The following is a 17,517-nucleotide window of genomic DNA, read 5'->3' as shown; positions in this document are numbered from 1 at the left end:
CTTTTTAAAAACGCTAAATTAAAAAACACTCAAAAAAGCACATTTCTATATGTAAAGTAAAACAAAAATTTAAATATTAAAACATGAATCTCTATGGCATAGAACTTGTTTTGTAAAAAGTTATAAATTCCATATGTTGGATTCATAACAATATAATTACATTGTGTTGACTAACTACAATATTATTATATAATAAATTCAATATTTTGCTTTCAAAGATGTTCTATTTGTTGTTTCCCTTTCAGCTTCTTTCTGTGTACTTTAAAAAATGCTCTAATAATTTTTACTTTCTTATTTTATTTTTGCAATTTTCATTGCAAATCCTTTTTTTTTTGCAAATCTCTCCCATATTTCCCCCAAACCTCTCCCTAACCTCAAATAAAAAAGAAAAAATAATCCTTAAGAACAAGTTCCTTAGACAAATACAGTTCTTTTCTTTCTTTCTCTATCACATGTAGCTAGCAAACACGTGTAATTCCTATAGCCACTAGATGCTGATGTTGTTTCACCTACCTTAGCATGAGTTCTTTTGCAATTATAAGAAGTCTGTTTGTGCTGGTTTCTTGTTCCTAAAGAGAAGTGTTTGGGAATCATGTTTTCTTGCCAGGAGAGGAAAAATACTTCATATGTCACTGTGGGAAGAATGGTAAAAGAGATTAGATTTTTGGGGGTTTTTTCTATTATTTGTAAAAGACTACTGCTAGAGCCCTTTCCCTCAATTGGTACTGTGTATCATCAATTAAAAATAATTTTGCATATATTTTATATAAAATTGGAAAATATGCATATTGTGCTTTGAAAATTTAAAAAACAAAAAAGACTCTTGAGCATTCATTCAATTGATATTTATTAAATTCCTATGATATGTACTTGATATCACAGAAATTTCCCTGTGCCAAGTACTGCAGAGGAGACTATGAAACATTAAAAACTGGCCCACACCAAAAGAACTCAGGGAATAGGCAATGTAATCATACTTGAGTATTATTTAGCTTGAATTTCTCCCTGCAAACAGTGCAACCTGAGTAAAGACACTAAATTGTGGACAGTTTACGTGCTTCCATATAAGTTAAGCTAGATTTTTCCCCCTTAAAAGGCAAGAAAACAGAACCCATACTTATTATATAACATACACATACTTAACTGCTCCAAGGGACTAAGGTTCCAGTTATTTCTAAGTTTCCCTGGTTACCTAATTTAGAGATTACTAGTCTATGGCTATGGGTATCTCTATAGGCTACAAGAAGCTTGTTACAAGGGTTTGGGAGAATGTTTCATAATTAATTATATCATCCCATTGAGATTTCAAAAACAGCAGCATTATAGTAGATATTACATATTAAGAAAGTTTTATTTGTGAAAGATTAATTTTAAAATTTTTTGTTGTCCTTGTCATGGTAAACTCCAGAATTCTATTTTTTTCTTTTTATTTCTTATACCACCCTTGGTCTTCTTCTACACTGTGACCTCCAATCCCCTTATCCCTTCGATTATCTCCTTGACCATTAACTCTGTAATAATCACACACTTCTCTTTTCCTCATTTTGACCTCTTAGAGAACCAGCTCAGGTCTATATTGACCACTTCTCTTGATTCTCTTGCACCCTCATCATATTACCTTATGTTCTGCCAAACCTTAGTCTTGGGTCTTTTCTACTACCTGTTACCTTTGTTCCTACACATATGTCGTTAAATAAAGGTGGAGAAAATCATGCAGACATTCTGACTGGGTCCACAACAAATATATGTTACATAACCTCAACTGGACCTTCACCATTGCAAGGGAAACCTACAGTTCCTTAATTAACTTCCAATCCCACAGTGGCTCTTCCAAATCTTTTCATCCCTCCTGAGATGTCTCACAGCTCCCCCTCTTCCCATCCTTTCAGTTGAGAATTTTGCCTCATTTTACTGAAAAAACTGAGACCATCCTCAAAGTTCTCTCCTTTCCCTTCCTCATCATTTAGTTATCTTTGCTACCATCTCCTCTTTCACTCCTGTCTCATGTGAAAGCACATCCCTACTCCTCACACAGGTAACCCCTTCTACCTGCACAAGTGATCCTGTTCCATCACATTTCTTTCAGTAAATTGTTCCCTTTATCATTTCTACTCTCATTTAGCTTCAATTTTTCCTTGTCTAATGTCTTTAGAAAGTCATTACTTTCTTTTTGTAATATTTATTTATTCTCTTTTTGTACAAATAATGTTTTTTATACATTAATAAAATATTCTTGTTTAAGAGTAAACAGAATACTCCCCCCCCCACAAAATATAGATTCACTTGAGTGATAAAGTAAAGGGGAGAGAAAAAAATTAAAATTAAAAAAAAAATAGTAATAATTGTAGGCATGGCCAGGTGGCGCAATGGACAGAGGGAGCCCCAGCCCTGGAGCCAGAAGCACTGGAGCCCATATCCAGCCCCATACACCAATCACCCAGCTGTGTGACATGCAAGCCAACCCACCCCACTGCCCTGCAAAAACCAAAAAAAAGAAAAAAAAAGACCCAAAATAAAATAGTAATAATAGTAGGGGTGGCTGGGTGGTGGACAGAGCATTGGCCCTTGAGCCAGGAGTACCCAGGTCTGAATCCAGCCTCAGATACTCAAAGATCATCCTGCTATGTGGCTCCAGACAGGCCATCCAGCCCCATTTGCCCTGCAACCCACCCCAAATAATAATAATAAAAAATGTGCTTCAGTCTTTGTTCCAACACCAACAACTCTGTCATGGGTGGATCGCATTCTTTATGGTAAATCCATCGCAAGTTATTTCCATATTTTTCCACCATTGTCATTGCATCTCCCTCCTTGTGTATTTCTTCACTACCATGTACTATATTTTCTCTCTCCTTTCACTCTGACTCTGCTGTAGGATATCTGAGTGGCACAGCAGACAGATCCCTGGTCCTGGGGCCAAGAAGCCCTGAGCCCCCATACCACCCCTTAGGCCCAGCATCCACCTGGCCCTATGGTCCCAGATAGGCCATCCAATCCCAGCCCCTTGCAAGAGGTAAAAAGGAAAATGTGTTATATCTGACCACTCTCCCCTCATGGTCCATCCTCTCCTCTATCACTCACATCACCCCCTTCCCCCTGTCCCCCCCTCCTTCTTACTCCAGATGCCTATGCCCCATTGAATATATATGCTGTTTCCTCTCCTAACCACCTCTGATGAGAACAAACATTCCCTCATTCCCCCTTGTTTTCCCCCCTTCCATATCATTGCAATAGCTCACTTTAATAAAGAAAAACTTTATTATATGAGATATCTTGGCCTATTCCCCCTCTCCTTTTTTCTTTCTCCCATTACATTTCCCTTTTTTCTATTGACTCCATTTTTACACCATATTTTATATTCAAATTCAGCTTTCTCCTGTGTTTCAACTATAAAAGCTCCCTCTACCTGCTCTGTTAACTGAGAAGGTTCATATGAGTATTCTCAGTGTCATTTTTCTATGCAGGAATACATGCAGTTCATCATCATTAAGTCCCTCATATTTCCCCCCTCTCCTCCAATCTCCATGCTTCACCTGAATCCTGTATCTGAAGATCAAACCTTCTGTTCAGCTCTGACCATTCCAACAGGAACATTTGAAATTCCCCTGGTTCATTGAAAGTCCATCTTTTTCCCTGGAAGAGGACATTCAGCCTTGCTGGGTAGTTCATTCTTGGTTGCATTCTAAGCTCTTTTGCCTTCCGGTATATTATATTCCAAGCCCTATGAGCTTCCAATGTAAGTTGCTGCTAAGTCCTGTGTGATCCTGACTGCAGCTCCATGATATTTGAACTGTGTCCTTCTGGCTGCTTGTAATATTTTCTCTTTGACTTGGGAGTTCTGGAACTTGGTTATAATATTCCTAGGGGTTGGTTTTTTGGGATCTCTTTCTCAGGGGGATCAGTGGATTCTCTCCATTTCTATTTTGCCCTCTGCTTCTAGAATATCAGGGCAATTTTCCTGTAGTAATTCTTTGAAAATGATGTCAAGGCTCTTTTCCTGATCATGACTTTCAGGTATTCCAATAATTTTTAAATTATCTTTCCTAAGTCTGTTTTCCATATCAGTTGTTTTTTCAATGAGATGTTTCACATTTTCCTCTAATTTTTCATTTTTTTGGTTTTGAAGTAATGAATCCTGGTTTCTCGTAAATTCATTTATCTCCTTGAGTTCCATTCTTTGTCTGAAGGATTTGTTCTCCTCAGAGAGTTTTCTTATCTCTTTTTCCATCTGGCCAATTTTGCTTTTTAAAGCATTCTTCTCCGCAATAACTTTTTTGAACTGTTTTATCCATTTGACCTAAGCTGGTTTTTAGCATGCTATTTTCTTCAGCATTTTTTTGGATTTCCTTGACTAGGCTGCTGACTGCATTTTCATGTTTTTCCTCCATCTCTCTCTCCTTTCTTTTCCCAGTTTTTCTTCTAACTCCCTCATTTGATTTTCAAAGTCTTTTTTGAGCTCTGGTCATAGCCTGAACCCAATTTCTGTTTTTCTTGGAGTTTTTAGATGCAGGAGCTTGTGCTTCCTCATCTTCAGACTGAGTATTTTGATTCTTCTTGGGCTCATATGCAAAATATTTCTCAATAGTCTCCCTTTTGTTTCTCTGCTTGCTCATTTTCCCAGCCTGGGCCTGGTTTAGGGGTGCTTCCTGAGCTTTTGGGGCACTCCCACAAGTGTCTCAGTGTGTGAGGCTCTGTCCTCCCTCCTGGTCTGTGAATGACCATAAGCACCTCCCTCTGCCACGGGGCTGAGGTGGAGGGGGACTCTGCTGTTCTATGGGGGGGCCTATACTTCGATCAGGATCTGAATGTGGTCAGAGCCCCAGAGTGCTGTTCCAGGGGCAGAGGACAGAGGAAAGTCTGTACTTTCTATAAACATGTTGATACTTCTCCAACCTTCAGAAAACCTGACTTGCTCTTGCCATCTCCACTATCATTCCTTAACTCTTCTCTTTTGCAGTTAAATTACTTGAGAAATCCATCTACAATAGTTCCCTCTGTGTCTTCTCTTATTTATAACTCTCCAGTTTTACTTCTGATCTCTTCACTCTACTGAAGTTACATTCTTCAAAACTACTAATTATTTTTAATTGATAAATCTAATAGCATTTTCTCGATCCTTATGTTCTTTCAAATTTTTTATATAGTCAATCGTTCTCTTCTCTGATACTCTTTTCTCTCCATATTTCTAGGTTATCACAGTTTCCTGGGTTTTTCTCCTATCTGACCACTCTTCATTTTCCTTTGATGAAACATGCTCACTTATATAGGTATCCCACAGAGTTTTTGTCCTAGGACCTCTTCTTTTCTTTCTCTATACTACTTTACTTGATGATCTTATCAACTTCCATGAATACAGTTATCATCCCTAAGATGATGATTATCAAATCTATTTATCCAGACTAACCAGTCTATTGATCTCCAATCTCAAATTATCTATTAGACATCATAAACTCAATATTTCTAAAATTAAACCCATCTTTTCTCTCAATTCCCCCTTTCCAAACTTCTCTATTACTATCAAGGACACCAACATCCACCCAGGTCTGGAGGTCCACAATGTAGATATCATCCTAGACTCATTATCTTCTCCCCTTCCCCTGCCTCAACCCCATCCTATCTATTAGCAAGACCTTGCAATTTTACCTTTTTTAAAAATTTTTATTTATTTTGAATTTTGTAATTTCCCCCCTAATCTCAATCCCCCCCCCAGAAGGCAGTCTGTTAATCTTTACATTGTTTCCATGGTATACATTGATCTAAATTGAATGTGAGGAGAGAGAAATCATATTTTTAAGGAAAAAAAGTATAAGAGATAGCAAAAGTCACATAGTAAGATAAATTTTTTTTAAATTAAAGGTAATAGTCTTTGGTCTTTGTTCAAACTCCACAATTCCTTCTCTGGATACAGATGGCATTCTCTATCAAAGATGCCCCAAAATTGTGCCTGATTGCTGCACTGATGGAATGAAGAAGTCCATTAAGGTTGATCATCACCCCCATGTTCCTGTTAGGGTATATAATATTCTTCTGGTTCTGCTCATCTCATTCAGTATCAGTTCATGCAAGTCCTTTCAGGCTTCCCTGAATTCCCATCTCTCCTGGTTTCTAATAGAACGATAGTGTTCCATCATGTACATTTACCACAGTTTATTAAGCTATTCCTCAATTGATGGACATTCACTCAACTTCCAATTCATTGCCACCACTATGAATATTTTTGTACAAGAAATGTTTTTACTCTTTTTCATGATCTCTTCAGGATATAGACCCAGTAGTGGTATTGCTACATCAACCAACAATGTATTAAGTGTCCCAGATTTCCCACATCCCTTCCAACATTGATCATTGTCCTTTCTGGTCATATTGGCCAGTCTGAGAGGTATGAAAAGGTACCTCAGAGATGCTTTAATTTGCATTTCTCTAATAAGTAGTGATTTAGAGCAATTTTCCATATTACTATGGATCACTTTGGTTTCCTCATCTGTAAATTGCCTTTCTTTCATCTTTTAAATATACCCCCTTCTGTCCTCTGAGATTGCAAGGGACTGTTGTGCGTGAGAGTATTGTAATCTTTTATTACCTGGTGTCCTCTAGCACAAGAGCATTATTTTTACTAAGTGTCATGGCGTAGGAGTGGACTAGGGACTGGGAAGGATATTTAAGCACTTATATTTGATTTAATAAATGGGGAATTTGGAGAACTTTCCATTCTTGTCTCCCACCTTTTCAACATTCGCCTGGGTAAGAATAAGCTAGCCAGCAGAAACCTAACACTTCCTGAGCAGCTAGTCTAACAGGAGCATAACAAATGGTGCCCAAACAGGAACACAAAAGCAGAGCTATCTGAGTGGAGTCCAGGATAAGGAACAGCAGATACAAGCAAGAGAAATTCTAGGTGACATTCTGAAGCATAAGACTTTGGAGAGGTAACAGGTTGATTGTTACCAGGGGCCTGATTTTAAGGAAGTTGGAATAAGGAGGTATGAAGGAAAGCGAAAGTAAGAAGAAACAAATAAGTATTCAGCATTGAGGAGCCAATGGGAAGTGGAGTCTCCAAGACAGCACCTAAGAGGACAGAGCTTCTTCCTCAGCAGCAGTTCATACCAGCGCCATGAATGAGATGCAGGAACCTGCTTGCAGTTCCTTTTGGCTGCTGTTGCCTGCCTGACTGTGTTATGTGTGCTAAATGCAACCCAAACCCCAAAAACCTATGACCAACTGCAGAGACTTCTCATAGGTGCCGCAGACCCTGACCCCAGGACAAATTCCACTACATAAGCCACAAAGAGTTTCACTCTCCAACCTACAACCAGGCCTGCCATGACTCTTGCTCCGGTACCAGAAAGCTGTGAAATACACACTAACTGCACTTCCTGTGTTGAGAGCAAAAATGTTACATGTTATTGAACAATTTGTAATGGTGCTGGCTGTTGTTCAGAAAATGCAACAACTCCAAATTGTACTGTTGCTAACAACTCAAGTAATTTCAAATGCTCTCTCTCATTCTCTGCCACTCCTACCTTCTGCAGAGGGAGGGGGAAGGGAGAAGGGAAACCATCCTTTTTAAAACTTCGAAATTTAAACTTATCTCTCAGAAGGTATGCATGCTTCACTACAGGAAGGGCAAGACTCCCCCAAAAACTTGTTTTGGAAATCAAGGGACCCCCATGCCTTCTTCCTGGTTTGGGGAGGGTGGGGTTGGGCAATTGGCTTTTGAATTGAAAGCTTCATGGTCAATTAGTTAAGAAAAAAGGGGAAGAAAACATTTTTCTGGCACTGGGAAATTCAGATTTCACCTTTTGAATGAATATAGCTTATGGCTTATGGCTAATATTTTGGTGTGTTATGTGTATATATGTATATTTAAACATCAATAGGATTCTTTCACATCTCTCTCTACTGGCCTGGAGAGGTGGGAAAATGTTCCTATATTCTGCGATCCGATACTGGCCATCAGTCTCATATTGGGTACCAATCTCAGCTTGGTAAATGTAACACAAGAGAATTGTTTCTGTGTTTGAGTTTGTGTTTGTCTAAACTCCTGTGTGTGTATTATTCAGATCTGAAATAAGCAAAATTAAATGTTACTACTTTTAGTTTGAATTTTGAATTTAATTGCTTAAAAAGATCTAATTTAAGTAATAAATGTAGTTGGGATCTGAGCCTATCCACTTAATACCATTTGAAATTTTGTTAAGTTGCAAAGTTTGTGAAATGATCTCAACTGTGAGCTAAGCTTTTATTAACCTAATATTGATTGATAACTGTATTCAACTTATATTAAATGAGACTTTAAGGTTTAGTAAATGTAGACTTCCTGACCCTTCCACCCTTCATTCCCACAAGGGACAGGGCTGGGAGTGAGGTGCCATGGGGAACACCCCTCCTCCCCCCACCTCTGCTGGGGCATTTCCACTGGAGTCATGTTGCTTGAGAATGCAGCCCAAAGTGGGGTAGATTTCCTGCCCTCAAGCGGTTCTGAAAAGAGAAAAAAACTATCTGAAAGTAATTTATTCACCTAAATTTTGTAATAAGTCTTGAGAATTTGTTTGTGTTAAGAAGGAAAATATAATTGAGATAAATTGTATTTCAAGGAATTTGGGAATATTGAAGCATATAATTTAATGATTTCTTTTGGGAAAGAGATATTTGTACTATCTCATTTGTTTTGATGTTAAATTGATATTTGTTAAATAGTTACTTATATATTCTTTGTCTTATCTATCATCATATGTTTATGGTAAGGGAAATATCATAAATCATGACATCCTTCTGGGATAAATCTGTGGATTCATGCATTCATTATGTAATTGAATTAAGGAATTTTTATTCAAAAAACAAAAAAGGGGGATATGTAAGGAATTGTTGTGTGTGGGAGTACTGTAAATCTTTATTACCTGGTGTCCTTTAGCACCAGAGCATTATTTTACTAAGTGCCACAGGAGTGGGAGTGGAACAGAGACTGGGAAGGATATTTAAGCACTTGCATTTGGTTTAATAAATGGAAAACTTGGAGAACTTTCCATCCTTGTCTCCCACCTCTTCAATGTTTGCCTGGGTAAGGATAAGCTAGCCAGCAGGAACCTAACACTTCCTGAGCAACCAGTCTAACAGGAACATAACATGAGATGACCACTCCAATGAGGGCTCCCAACTTCATACACCTGGATATTGCAATTGCTCATTGGTTGATCTACCTACCACAGATCTCTCCCAGATCCAGTCCATCCTTTGCTTAATCATTGTTAGGTACTGTTGTGTGTGGGAGTGCTGTGAAACTTCATCACCTGGTGTCCTTGAGCACCAGAGCCTTGTTTTACTAAGTGCCATGGGAGTGGGAGTGGACCAGGGACTGGAGAGTTTATTTAAGCATTTGTATTTTGGTAAATAAACGGAGACCTTGGTGTACAAAGGGAGAACATGTCTTCCTTGTCTCCCGCCCCTCCAAAGTTCACCTGGGGAAGGATAAAGGAGTGTCTGGGAAGGTATTCAACAAGTCATCAAAGTGATTTTTTTTTTAGGTCTTTGCAAGGCAAATGGGGTTAAGTGGCTTGCCCAAGGCCACACAGCTAGGTAATTATTATGTGTCTGAGGCCGGATTTGAACCCAGGTACTCCTGACTCCAAGGCCGGTGCTTTATCCACTACGCCACCTAGCCTCCCCAAAAGTGATTTTTCTAAAGCACATGTCCAATCATGTAACCTGCTTATTCAACAAATTTCCATGACTCCCTATCGCCTCTAAGATCAAATATAAAACCCTCTGCTTAGAATTCAAAGCCTGACACTCTTTCATCATTTTACATTTTATGTCCCCCACCCCAACCCACCCCTGAATTTATTCTTCAATCCAATGTCAATGGCTTTCTTGCCATTTAATAAATAAGCACTGCATCTTTCTGCTCCAGGATTTTTCTCTTACTGTCCCTCTTGTGCAGAATGGTTTCCTTTTGCACCACCACTGCCTGACATTCCTGGGTTTCTTAAATTTCAACTAAAAACTCAGTTTTTGCAGGTGGGATTATCCTATCCCTTCTTCATTATAGTGCCTTCCCTCTGTTGATTATCTCCTATTCATGCTGAATATAATTTGTTTTACATAGTTCTTTTCATGTTGTCTCTCCCTATTAGACTCTGAGCTCCTCAGAAATAGGAATTTCCCCCCCTCTCGTTGTAACTATCACTTAGTACAGTATGTGGCCCATATAGGAACTTCATAAATGCTTAGACTGATTGACTTCCTTTTTTATTTTATATTTTATATTTTTATTTTTGTACAAATGATGCTTTTTTATACATTACTAAAATATTCTTGTTTAAGAGTAAACATAATACCCCCCAAAATATAGACCTCCATGAGCAATAAAGAGAAAAAAATTAAAATTAAAAAAATAATTATAATAATAAGGGCAACTAAGTGGAGCAATGGACGAAGCACTGGCCTTGGAGCCAGGAGCATCCAAGTCCAAATCCGGCCCTAGACACCCAACAATCACCCAGCTGTGTGACTCCGGGAAAACCACCCCAACCCCATTGCCCTGCAAAGACAATAATAATAATAATAATAATAATAATAATAATAACAATAACAATAATAATAATGATGATGATAATATTAAGGGTGGCTAGGTGGCACAGTGGACAGAGCACTGGCCCTGGAGCCTGGAGCACCTAGGCTCAAATCCAGCCTCAGACACCCAAAACCACCCAGCTGAGTGACCCTGGGCAAGCCACCCAACCCTATTTGCCCTGCAACCCCCCCAAAAAATAATAATAAAAAATAATAAAAAATGTTCTTCAGACTGTGTTCCACCACTACTCTGTTGCGGGTAGATCACATTCTTTAGGATAAGTCGATCACAAAAGCTACTTCCATATTTTTCCACTGTTGCCATTGCTGATCACAACTCCCTCCATTCATACTTCCCCACTACCATATACTATATTTCCTCTCTCCTTTCACTCTGTCCCTCTTCTTAAATGTGCTGTAGTATAGCTGAGTGACACAGCAGACTGATCACTGGTCAGGCCAAGAGGCCCCGAGCCCACATACCACCCCTAAGGCCCAACAACCACCTGGCCCTGTGGTCCCGGACAAGCCATCCAATCCCAGTACCTTGCAAGGAGTAAAAAAGAAAATGTGTTATATCTGACCACTCTCCCCAATGGTCCCTCTTCTCCTCCATCACTCACATCCCCTGTTCCCCCTGTTCCTTTTCTCTCCTTCTTACTCTAGATGTCTATACACCATTGAATATATGCTGTTTCTGCTCTGAGCCACCTCTGACAAGAGTGAAGGTTCTCTCATTCCCCCTCGCCTTTCCTGCTTCCATATCATTGCAATAGCTCATTGTAAAAAAATAAAAAAAAATCTTAGTATATGAAATATCAGCCTATTCCACTATTCCACCTCTCCTTTCTCTTACTCCCATCACATTTCCATTTTAGTCATTGACTCCATTTTTACAATATATTATATCTTCAAATTCATCTCTCTCCTTTACTTCATCTATAAAAGCTCCTTCTACCTGCTCTATTAAATGAGAAGTTGCTTATGAGTAATATCAATATCATTTTTCTATGCAGGAATACATATACTTCATCATCATTAAGTCCCTCATATGCTCTCTATGCTTCACCTGAGTCCTGTATTTGCAAACCAAAATTTCTTTTCAGCTCTGGCCATTTTAACAGGAACATTTGAAATTCCCCTGGTTCTTTTTCCCTGGAAGAGGACGTTCAGTTTTGCTGGGTAGTTGATTCTTGGTTGCATTCCAAGCTCTTTTGCCTTCTGGAATATTATATTCCAAGCCCTATGAGCCTTTAATGTAGTTGTTTCTAAGTCCTGTGTGATCCTGACTGCAGCTCCATGATATTTAAATTGTCCTTCTGGCTGCTTGTAATGTTTTCTCTTTGACTTGGGAGTTCTGAAACTTGGCAATAATATTCCTGGGGGTTGGTTTTTTTGGATCTCTTTCCAGGGGAGATTGGTGGATATTCTCAATTTCTATTTTGCCCTCTGCTTCTAGAATATTTGGGCAATTTTCCTGTAGGATTTCTTTTAAAATGATGTCAAGGCTCTTTTCCTGATTGTTATTTTCAAGTGTTCTAATAATTTTTAAATTATCTTTCCTGAATCTGTTTTTCCAGATCAGTGATTTTTTCAATGAGATGTTTCAGTTTCTTCCAATTTTTTATTCTTTTGGTTTGAAGTATTGTGTCTTGATTTCTCATAAACTCAGCAGCTTCCTTTAGTTCCAGTCTACATCTGAAGGATTTTTTTTTTCCTCAGAGAGCTTTCTTATTTCTTTTTTCCATCTGTCCAATTCTGCTTTTTAAAGCATTCTTCTCCTCAATGACTTTTTTAACTGTTTTATCCATTTGACCTGTGCTGGTTTTTAACATGTTATTTTCTTCAGCATTTTTTTGGATCTCCTTGACTACGCTGCTGACTTCTTTTTCATGATTTTCCTGCATCTCTCTCATTTCTTTCCCCAATTTTTCTTCTATCTCCCTTACTTGATTTAAAAATCTCTTTTGAGTTCTGTCATAGCCTGAGCTCAATTTCCATTTTTTTTTTTTTTTGCAGTCTTTAGATACAGGAGCTTGTACTTCCTCATTTTCAGATTGAGTATTTTGATCCTTCTTGGGATCATAGAAAATGTATTTCTCAATGGTGTTCCTCTTTTTTCTCTTTTTACTCATTTCCACAGCCTATGCCTGATTGTGAGGTGCTTCCTGAGCTTTTGAGTATTATTGGAACACCCCCACACACAAGGATCTCAGTGTGTGAAGCCCTGTCTCCCCCCAATATGTGAATGACCACAAGCACACCCCTCTGGCACAGGGCTGAGGTGAGGGGGTGTCCTGCTGTTCTGTGGGGGGGCCTAGACTGTGATCAGGATCTGAATGTGGTCAGAGCTCCAGATTCCTGCTCCAGGTACAGAGAACAGACCTCAGAAGTCTCTCTCAGCTCCCCTACCTAGGCTGAGCACTCAAAGTTCAGTTGTCTGGAGGCTCCTGCTTACCGGCTCCTCCTGTTTCTGTTTCCTGGATCTGGGCTGTGGCTGTGAGCCAAGCTGCTCACTGAGTGCCCTGAAGGCTGGATTTCATTGCTCACTCTGGCAGAGGTGTTCCCCCCCCCATCTTCCAAGTTGTACCCGGTGCTCCCCAGAATGTAGGTCAGGAAACTGTCCCTGCTGCCATGAGCCATGGCTCCCAGGCACTCTGGGGCTGCCTCCAGGAGGCTGGAGTTCCTTCACTCTGTTGGGCTACCTCTCTAACCCTGTGGAGTGGAGCCTTCCCACTATTTTCCAGATTACCTTGGGCTGGAGAACTGCCTCACTGGATCCCTCTGTGGGTTCTGTCTCTTGAAAATTTAGAGCCCTTATTTTGAGTTTTGAGAGAGCACCTAAGAGAGGCTCTTCTCCTATGGCCATCTTGGCTCCACCCCCCCCCATTGACTTTCATAAGGAGCCCTGGATAGTTTATGGAGGACCAAGGGGTATGGGGACCAAAGAAAGTTGGAAACCTTTGGTCACTGGGCATATAAAATGCTGGCCTAAGAGGATTCAGTATTTTTTAGACCTGGAAGATAACCCATATCCTATGTGTGACCTCATCCTGTTCCACTAACAATACATATTTCTGCATGGGGGAAAAAGGGGACTACATCTTTCTGAGCTGATCTGTGGCTAGAGTCTCCTGATGGTTTTCCAGTTCTCCCTTCTATTCTGGGTTATATTCCCCTTTCACCCAGAAGAGACTGACTTTTACTGGAAGTCCTCCACATAATATCTTGAATGCTTTAAAAATGCTAAACTGTTCCGGGGCAGCTATGTGGCGCAGTGGATAAAGCACTGGCCCTGGAGTCAGGAGTACCTGGGTTCAAATCCAGTCTCAGACACTTACTAATTACCTAGCTGTGTGGCCTTGGGCAAGCCACTTAACCCCGTTTGCCTTGCAAAAAAAAAAAAAAAAACTGTTCCTTGCTAAATGATCTTATACCTCTAAAGCAGCCCATCAGACCTAGCTTGAAATTTGACCTAGCCTAGGCACTGCCTACTGAAATGATAACTCCCTAGACAATAATCCCTTTCTATTTGTTCTTTAGTTGATTTGTTGTATCTGACACTTTAACATTCCCTTTGATGTTTTCTTTGCAAAGATACTGGAATGGTCTGCCATTCCTTCTTATTTTACAGATAAAGAAACTGATGCAAACAAGGTTAAGTGATTTACCCAGGGTCACAGTTAGTATTTGAGACCAGATATGAATTCAGTTCTAGGACAGCACTCTACTGGACCAACTAGCTGCTCAGTTCCTTTCTATAAGTATAATATTAACTCAAAAGTAACTGTATCAGATTTACTTTTAGAAAGAATTTCTGATAGAATATATATTTAGAGGACAATTTTAAAGGAAGTTCAACTTCCCTCTCATTTCTTCATGCCAGAGAAGTATGTAAATGGAAATGACTTAAGCAGACATCATTTATTTAATATTTGAACCATTGAATTAGAAGTCTTAAGATCAGAGATGGGGTAGAGGGGACAAAATATAAAGCATAATGGAGGTAATTTCTTACTGTGATTGACCTGTTCCTGTCAACATCTCTAGTTCAAGAGGATAATCCTTATGCCAAAAAGAAATATATGGCAGCCAAGAGCAATGTTGACTTCAATTATAAATTCATGTGTTACAGAATAATGGAAAATTATGGGCAATATTTCCCTAGAAAATAAAATGCATGGCAATAAAAATAGCTTGTAAAGACCTTGGTCCTTGGTGAGAGACTTAAGTAAATCAGATATCATCATAATGTGAAGAAAATGATTTTATATATAAAGTTTTACATATATAAATTTTCATTTTTAGTGGGAATTACACAACAGGATTTCAAGTTTGTTGACCTGAGGTTTCATATGTGGAAAGTACTTCTACCTCAATGTAGCCAGTCTATATTTGTTTTTAGTTAAACATTCAATGATTTGTTCTTATTGGAGAGCAAGTTCAAATTACAGGTGGAATTTTAATCATGTCTTTCGGGACTCCATGTCCTGCAATCTAGATGTTCTATTGCCTCCACACAAAGCACATTACACTATCTACTCTGTACATGAGTGAACAAATTACTGAAGGAATAAATTCAAACTAATAATTATGCTAAATAGCCATGTTTATTATCTAATGTTGTAAAACTTGCCTATTAAAATCTAGATAAAATCTAGATTAAAATCTACAAATTGTTTCTAATCTTCATTCTCTCTATTAATTTTAACCCCTTTAAAACATTTGCCTGTTTGTTTATAATAATTTCCTCCCCATCACAATAATGTGGCTATGTTCTAGTGTAATGATATTTACATATCATTGAAGGTAAAATAATGGATCATAATCAATTTTTCTTAATACTATTTTATTCCCCCAAGTACATGTAAAAACAACTTTTTTTAGTTTTTTTTTTTGTTTTTGCAAGGCAATGGGGCTAAGTGGCTTGCCCAAGGCCACACAGCTAGGTAATTATTAAGTGTCTGAGGTCAGATTTGAACTCAGGTACTCCTGACTCCAGGGCTGGTGCTCTATCCACTGTGCCAACTAGCTGCCCCTATATTTTTCATTGATTCTCTTGATATTCTTGACATTTTGTTCCTCCTGATGAATTTTGTCAGTATTGTTCTAGCTCTATAAAATATTTTGCTAATTTGATTAGTAAAACAGTATACGTAGGTATAAGTAGATTAATTTAGGCAGAATAGTCATTTTTATTATATTGACTTACTTATGAGCTATTAATAATTTTCCAGTTCTTTAGATCTGATTTTATTTGCACAAAAAGTGTTTTGTAATTGTATTCATGAAGTTCCTGGTTTTCTTAAAAGGTAAACTCCCATGTATTTCCTAATGTCTATAGTTATTTTTAAAGTAATTTCCCTTTTTTATTTCTTGTTGCTACACTTTGCTTGTAACATATAGAAATGCTGATGATTTTGTGGGTTTATTTTGTATCCTGCAACTCTGCAAAAGTTGTTAATTATTTCACTTGCTTTTGGTTGATTCTCTAAAATTACTATAATTTTTAAAACCATTTTGGGAACACAAATGAGTTTTTATGTATTAAAAATTACTCAAACAATATTGTTATTATGTGTTCACAAAAGCAAGGCATTAAGAGATTAACCAAGAAACAAATGAGCTTATGAAACTATCAGTTCATTTTTAAATATCAGGTGCCAAACAAGAATATAAATTGAATCATTCACAAAATGTATGCACAATTAATATGGATGTATACTTCCATGTGATCTTGTTCCATCCCATAACCATAGCTATTTTCCATCCTTCCCCCAAAGTCTTCCCCTCCTTATTCAAGTATAATGGAGCAGGGAATCCATGATAAAGTGTTCCATTAGGAAGTGAGTCATTGTGCCATGACACATAGTCCTTGAGGCAAGTAGCTCACTATGTACTACATTTAATCATGTGTGGATATAACTCTGAATGCAAGTATCTAGATCACAAAGTACAAGGAGGATAGAATCTTTGTCCAGTGACATTACAAAATGTCCCATTGACCTCAAAAGTATTTTTTGTATAGTGGGTTTGTGTTTTCCTTTTCCCCTTCTATGTGATCATCTTTGTGGTGTTTTGCATCTTTGTTCCTTCAAAGACAGTCTGTGCATTCTGTTGAAGAATCCAGTATTCAGTTCCTTCATCTGTAGAAACACCAAGAAAACCTGGCCCTTTTCTTCAAACTTTGTTAGGCCCTTTCCAAATTCCATCATGATTTTTCCACATAACCTGTTCATCATGCCTTGGTTGTACAATTTGTTTATGTCCCTTGGCATAATTCTTTGTTAAGGGAGAATAGTGATATTTCATGGCTGGAGTAATATGGTCTTCATTAAGGGTCAGGTAATTGTATATATAACATGCCATGTCTATTCTTATCCTAGCTTTACTCTCAAACTCCCCTTTCTTTTGTTTTTGAAGAAAGGTCTTTAGGGTCCTATTCCACTATAACCTGACCACGGGGATTGTAAGGAATTCTTGTTATGTGCATCACAAGAAATTCCTCATAAAATGACTTGAAAGACTGAGAAACATAGGCTGGACCATTATCAGTCTTAAAAGAAGCAGGGATACCATGAACAGAGAAACAGGATATTAAGTGACAAATGACATCCTTAATTGATTCCCCAGACAATGAAGAAAAGATGACCACCATTACATGAACAAACTTGTCTGCCAAAAGAGGGCTCATGAGTAACATCCATTTGCCATAATTAAATAGGGAAGGTACCCCTAGGGTTCCTAGGGATCAGGGACTGATCAGGGGGTTGAAAAGAGACACACTGAACACACCATTTTACAATCTGTCTGGCTTCTTCTTTGGAAATATGATATAAAAGTCTAAGAGACCATGCAGAGAGGTGAAACCATTCATGGACTCCACAGGCCTCCCCCACTGCACCTACCAACAGTTTATCAGCCATATCATTTGCCTTCAACAAGGGG

General features: G+C 38.4%; 1 long non-coding RNA gene across 2 annotated transcripts in view; it reads right to left on the bottom strand.

The window, feature by feature from the left end:
* LOC141522272 (uncharacterized) overlaps positions 1–17,517 on the bottom strand; it is a 43,966-nt gene that overhangs the window by 8,051 nt on the left and 18,398 nt on the right. For both annotated transcript variants that reach the window (XR_012478177.1, XR_012478176.1), the window contains exon 3: positions 514–632. This is a non-coding gene — a long non-coding RNA (uncharacterized LOC141522272). The remainder of the gene's footprint in view (positions 1–513; positions 633–17,517) is intronic.

Source organism: Macrotis lagotis, chromosome 4 (genome assembly GCF_037893015.1).
Source record: "Macrotis lagotis isolate mMagLag1 chromosome 4, bilby.v1.9.chrom.fasta, whole genome shotgun sequence".
NCBI classification, from domain to species: domain Eukaryota; kingdom Metazoa; phylum Chordata; class Mammalia; order Peramelemorphia; family Peramelidae; genus Macrotis; species Macrotis lagotis.
Note: the sequence above shows the minus strand (reverse complement) of the source record. Positions and strands in the feature narration are given on the sequence as shown.